Genomic DNA, 6,549 nt, shown 5'->3' on the forward strand with positions numbered 1-6,549 from the left:
TTGGTTTGTGAAATTAGAATTTAGTGGAATTCTCCAGCAGACCCATTTGAGCATGGAGGTTTCTTATATTGAATTTTTAAAATTAAACATTTAATTTCCTTAATAGTTCTGACCAGGTTATTCAAATTATTTATTTAATATCAGGTAAGTTGTGAAACTGTGCTTTCATTTAAGCTATTAAATTTATATATGGAATTATCTGCCATATTTCCTTGTTATCCAGTTGATATCTGTAGTCTGAATTCTTTCTTTGTTAGTCTTAGAATTAAAATAAAATTTATCATTTTTTTCCATTTTTTCAAAAAAGCAGATTCTAAAAATAGATTTTCTCAACCTCACTGATTTTTGCTCTTAAGTAGACCATTCCTTCTTCTTACTTGGGGGGTTTTAAGTAGCTGCATGTGCCTGTGGGTGCCTTTTCTGTTTGGATTCCCATTCTCCCTGGGGTTTGGAGTGCTCCACAGTCTTTAGGCTTATTCATTTTCCTCACTCCTCATTCTTCCTGTCCCTCCTGCTGCATCGTCTCTGTTGGCCCATCTTCAAGTTTCCCGATTCTTTCTTCCACTTACTAAAATTGCTTTCTAACTTAGGTAGTAAAATTTTTATCTCAGCTATTTATTTCTCAATAGAACTCCCAAAATTCTACTTGGTGCTTCTACAATTTGTATTCTTATATTCTTTATTTGATGAGACATGGTTTTCATGCTTTCTTTTAACTATTTAGTTTCCTTTAGTTCTTTGAACCTACTTGCAAAAGCTATTTTAAAGTATTTGTTTGCTAAATCTAAATCTTTAAAGTTTTTAGTTATTAAAATGGGGGCATCTATTTGCAGTTATTCCAACATGACTGGATCATAAGAAACCAGTTTTTCAAATTCACAAATAAAATGTCATTGTAGGTTTCAATGACAGGGAAGAAGAAAAGAATTAGGAACTTTGTTGATATTTAAATTAAAGGAGAATTTAACTCTCAATCCAAATATAATGTTCAGAAGCTCACATGTTAGGAGATAGAGTTAAAACTCAAATTCATGTCTATGAACACAGGGGGTTGATAAAGGCAAAATATGTCCCTGGTACTCCAACTGAAAAACCATAATGAACTACCACAAATGTAGCGGCTTTCCCCCGCCCAGTACTGGGAATTGGACCCAGAAGTACTCTACCACTGAGTTATATCTCCATCCCTTTATATTTTTTTATTTCCAAATAGGGTCTCACTAAGTTGCTTAGGCTGGCCTCTCACTTAACGATCCTCCCGTCTCAGCCTCTAGAGTGTCTGGGATTACGCGTATATGCCGCCACACCCAGCAGATTTGATGCCTTACACAAGTTTATCATCCCCGAAGCTCGGTAGGTCATAGATTTGGGCAGAGCATGGGCTGTGTAATTCTTGTGCTTAACAGTCTCAAAAGACTCAGATCAAGATGTCAGCAGAGCCCTGAGTCTTCCTGAAGGCTGTAGAGAGAATCCTTCTAGGGCTCATTCAGGGCGTTGGTGGGATCATTCTCCTGCGGTCCTAGGACAAAGGCCCCGGCAGCCACATCCTTATCCTCTAGGTCCTGCCTGTCTTCGCTGGCTTGTGTGACTCTTCAAAGACGACAGCTCGGTGCTTCGGCCTCCCCTGCGCTGCACGTCTCCCTCAAGCTGCAGAAACCTGTCTGCTTTGAAGGGCTCAAGTGATGAGCTCTGGCTGACCCGGATAATCTGGGATAATCTCTCTGTATCTTCAATCTATCTTCAAAGTCCATTTTGAGTGTAATGTCACCTCCTCACGATGGGGGATTAGGGAACAGATCTCCTGGGTGGGGGCATTACTTGGTCTTCCTCACCAGTGCACCTGGTAAATTCCCCCCCACCCTAGACCTGTGTACTTCATAAAGACAAGGAAGAAACAGCTCTTCTGTCCCCGGAAGACCTCTGGCTGCTCATCCTTGCCCTGTTACAGGTTTCCTCTTAGAATCTGGAAAGTAAGCAGATATCAAATATAATCACAAAATATCAAAGGTACAAAAAACGGCTCGCACCTAGTCTAGCTCTACTTTACAGAGGAGAAAATTGATGTCCAGAGACAGAACGGTCCTTTGACTAGTTGAGTTGAACGTGTATTCTGGATCTTCAAATCTTTGCCAATATGTGGTTTTATTAACTAGACGGAAGAGAATAGGCAGATTCCTAGAATTTCAGTTTACTCATATCTAAAGGGGAATGCTAATGATACTTTTTAATGATGACTTGAGAATTAAAGGAAGTAAATGTATGTAAAGCATTTAGTACAGTAATTATACTTGGCATGTAATAAGTGCAGAAAATGTTAACCATTATTACTGTTGTTACTATTATATTATTATTCTGCAATTCTAGGCTGCATCAATACACAGGCCCTTTCTTTGGATTGAATCAGTTGGTTAACTGAATAGTTTAGTCATCAACTGTGAATTTGAAACTTGTATCACTACTTTTTTTAATATGATGCTTTCTTTTTGACTGATTTAAAATTTTATATGGGTGAGTAAATATATACAGTAAATAAAAATTTTTATCTACTTTTATTTATTTATACCATAAATAAACTTTCATTTTAAAGTGACAAAGCATTACATAATCACATTTGATCTTTTAAAATGAATTCAGGCATTAATGCATTCCTAAAACGATATAGTTGGGCCAGGCAATAAAACCAAAGTGATAAAGACAGACATAATCCCTGCTCACTCAGAGCTTATTCACTAGGGAGATACAGATAGTCAATGAATAAACAAAAATACCAATAAAAATTGTTACAAATTATTTGAAAGAATATGATGTTATAAGAGATGAAGGCTCCTCTGAGAATTGATTTTCAAGTTGAAACTTTAAGAGGAGCAGGATCCAACCATTTAGATAGTATTCATGGAGATGAAAATCACACATAAGTTTGAGGTACACTTGAGAGAGAATCAGCAGGATTTGCTAAAGACGTAGGTATGGGCAGAGAACCGGGGAAAGGAAGGTACAGGATGACTCAGGTTTTAGGTTTCTGTGGGGAGTTGAGGAGTATTAAGAGAACTCTCAGAGGCCCTGGGTCTAATTTTATCAACCACTTCACAGTGTTATTTGCAGCCTCATTTGTTTGGCTATTTTAATTTCCAGTTTCAGAGGAAATCTTATTATCTGAAAGTGTTGATAATGAAATCCACTTTCTTTCTTCATTGGATTCTTGTGAAAATATGTTTATAAAATGTGATTGTAAAACAAAAGAGCAGATACTACTGTAAGGTGGATCGTAAGTATTTATTTAATGAGAGGGAATTATGTAATTTAATAATATGCCAGTTGCTTAAAAGTAGAGGTGATAGAGGTGGTGAATTAAAATAAGATTTGAGTCAAGCTGGAGAAATACAAAAGTGAAATAACGTTTTAAAGGGGAACTTGAAATGGGGGCAGTTGCATAATAGACATGTGTTCTAGGTCAACTATGTTCATTCCTTTGTTATTCATTAATTAATCTAATCTTCATAAAAAACTGTAATCCAGACATTATCCCTTCTTAAACATGAGCAAACTGAGGTTCACAGAAGCTAATGATGTTTTTCAGGGTCCAGGTTAACCAGTGATAAAGCCATGATCTAAACCCACTGTTAAAACCCAAATCCAAAGGTTTACACCAAGGGTTGAAGAATCTTTTTGGTAAAGAATCAGAAAAGAAATATTTTAGGCTTTGTGACTTAGCCCAACTATTTAACACTGCCATTATAACATAAAAGCAACCATAAACAACTAAGTGAATGAGAGTGGCTATGTTCCAATAAAACTTTATTTAAAAAAATAGTGTGCTGGATTTGGTTGCTGACCACTGATTTACAGTAGGAAAAGGAATAGCTCAGCAGATTCTACAGAAAATGAGGAAGCTAAGATACCAAGCCTCACTGAAGAACCATCTGCCAAGAAAGTAATTTCAGATGCAAGCTGATGGGCTCTCTCAGTTCCCAGAACTTGTGGTCATCATGTCACAGCCTCGGTTTCATTGGCTGGTCATGGCAAAGCAGCATGGGAAGAGAGTGATTAAAACTTCAAAATCATCCCAAATACCACCCTACCCCACAGTTCCAAATTCATCTTTCTTCTAGCCTTTTGCTGGAGCTCTTGACTAGGAAACTGTACAGTAGGAGTTTGGCTTTTTCTTCTATAATCTCTTTAACTATTGTTTAAGAGGAGAGTTGACCAAGGCAGAATGAAGAAAAAGATAGTAGAGAGAAGGGTGGTCTCAGATTTGAAAGGATGTGGGACACTCCTCAGGCTTTTAGACTGGTGGTCTGCCGTTACTAGCCCCAAACAAGCGGAACCTTCAGACACCAAACGGAATGCTTGGCTTGTTTCTTTTCTATCGGTATCATGACACATCACCACAGCGTAGTCATTGAAACGCCGATTTGTCGTTATCTCCCAGTTCTGTGGATCTGAAGTCCAGGCACAGTGCGACTCAACGAGGTCCTCTGCTGAAGACAAGGTGTCAGGGGAGCTGGTTTCTTACCTAGAGACTCTGGGGGAGATTCCACTTCCAAGTATATTCAAGCTGATGACAAAATTTGATTTCCTGTGATCAAAGGACCAAGGATTGCATTTCCTTAATATGTGACCCCCTTCATCATCAAGCCAATAGTGACCTGTGGAATTATGATTGTGAATTGAATCTCTGATTTCATTTCAGCTGGAGAATCATCTCTGCTTTAAGGGCCCACTCTGATAATACAAGATAATCTGTATTTTAAAGTCATGTGAACTTCATCACATCTGCAAATTCCCTTCTGCCCTATTAGATCACATTTTCACCTGAGTCAACCAGGTGGAGAAGGTCATGGAGATAACCTCACACTCCATAAGGTAGAAACTGGTATTGCCGTGTTTTTCATGGAAGAGAAACATTGGCAGGAAAAGTATTGGGGCTCTATCTTAATTCATCAACTATTGTTTTTACAACATCTCAGTGAAGATTGAATTTCTTTCCTTCCAACAGAAGTTTTATAGAGTCTATAGGGATTAAATAGACACACATTTTGCTTAATAGAATTTACATACTGATAAGGGAAACAAACCCCTAATAAATAATACTGAGTTGCATGAGAATAAAGTCAGGGACAGGGAGGTAAAGAAATGAGAGGAAAGGCACACCCGTTAGTCTTAGGGCCAAGGTACAGTATCTAAAACAGACCTTACCTAACCCAACAAAGAAAGGGTGAGTAAGAGCTCTCCTGGGGTCTGTCACCACATTTCATCATTTTAAAATTTTACTTCCCAATCATCATTTCAGTTGAGGAAGAATTCAAAGAAGTGGAAATTCAGACAGTGGTCACTGGATTCATCTTCCTAGGACTTGAATCACAAGATCTGTTCTTGTGCGATATCTATTCTCCTTGGATATTTATCTGATGATTTTTCTGAGAAATGTAGTCAGAGTCAAGCCTTCCCTCCACATTTCAGTGTGTCGTTAACTCAAAACGTGGGTCTCTCCACATCAGCTACGTACACCGAGTCCAGGTCATGATGGAGAGCTTCTCAGAACAGGTTCAGCCTCAGAGATGTTTCTCCCAGATCCCCTTCTGGTGACCAGTTCTGACATTGAGAGTACCTTACTGGCTGCCATGGCGTACGACCGCTGTGTGGCCACCTGCCGTCCTCCTCAGTACCCAGTCCTCCTGAGTGTGAAGGTCTGGGTTGGTCTGGTGACTGGGTCCTGGCTGTGTGGGCTGGTGACTTCAGTCACACACACGGTGCTGGCCACCACACTCACTCTGTGTGGGCCCCACCAGATCAGCCACTTTCTCTGTGACACCCCATGGCTCCTGAAGCTCTCCTGCTCAGACACCTCTGTCCACGAGTCTGCGCTGCACGTGGCCAGTGCCACCATGGGCCTGAGCCCCTGACTCTTCACTGCAGGCTCCTAGGCACTCATCATGGCGGCCATCCTGGGGATTCCCTCTGCCCAGGGCAGGAGGAAGGCCTTCTCCACCTGTGCGTCCCCCCTCACTGTCGTGGTGGTCTCCTATGGAACAGCCAACTTCCATGATGACAGGCCCAGAGAAGGCGACTCCCTGGACACGGGCACCCTGGTCTCTGTGCTCTTCTGTGTAGCGACCCCCATGTTGAACCCCGTCATTCACAGCCTGAGAAGCCAGGAGGTCCAGAGTGCCCTGAGGAAGCTGGCTGGGAGAGAGATCGTATAGTGAGATTAGAACTAGATGATGGTGTCATTCTAGAAGATTTCTTAACTGAACACTTCAGCAGTGAGTTTAACAGCATTCTCTCTAAATAGTGTCTCTTTTTTTTATTCTTTTTTTTTATTGGTTGTTCACAACATTACAAAGCTCTTGACATATCATATTTCATACATTAGATTGAAGTGGGTTATGAACTCCCAATTTTACCCCAAATACCTAAAAACAAATACCAAATGTCTTCTTTGATATAAATAGTGTCTCTTGACAGCTGGGGTGCCCCTGCCCACCAAGGCAAACACACCTGTGATGAGCGTCTCACACTTTGCCATCTTTGTGCATTGGGTTCTTTCTA

General features: G+C 40.2%; 1 pseudogene across 1 annotated transcript; it reads left to right on the forward strand.

Moving 5' to 3' along the window:
- Window positions 1–1,295: 1,295 nt before the first annotated feature.
- On the forward strand, window positions 1,296–6,203 carry LOC308656827 (olfactory receptor 3A2-like; annotated as a pseudogene). The gene is made up of 2 exons: window positions 1,296–1,353; window positions 5,572–6,203. The product of its transcript is annotated as an olfactory receptor 3A2-like (transcript).
- The last annotated feature ends 346 nt before the right edge of the window (window positions 6,204–6,549 follow it).

The sequence above is a fragment of the Spermophilus citellus genome (assembly GCF_964194105.1).
Source record: "Spermophilus citellus genome assembly, chromosome: 9".
Taxonomy (NCBI): domain Eukaryota; kingdom Metazoa; phylum Chordata; class Mammalia; order Rodentia; family Sciuridae; genus Spermophilus; species Spermophilus citellus.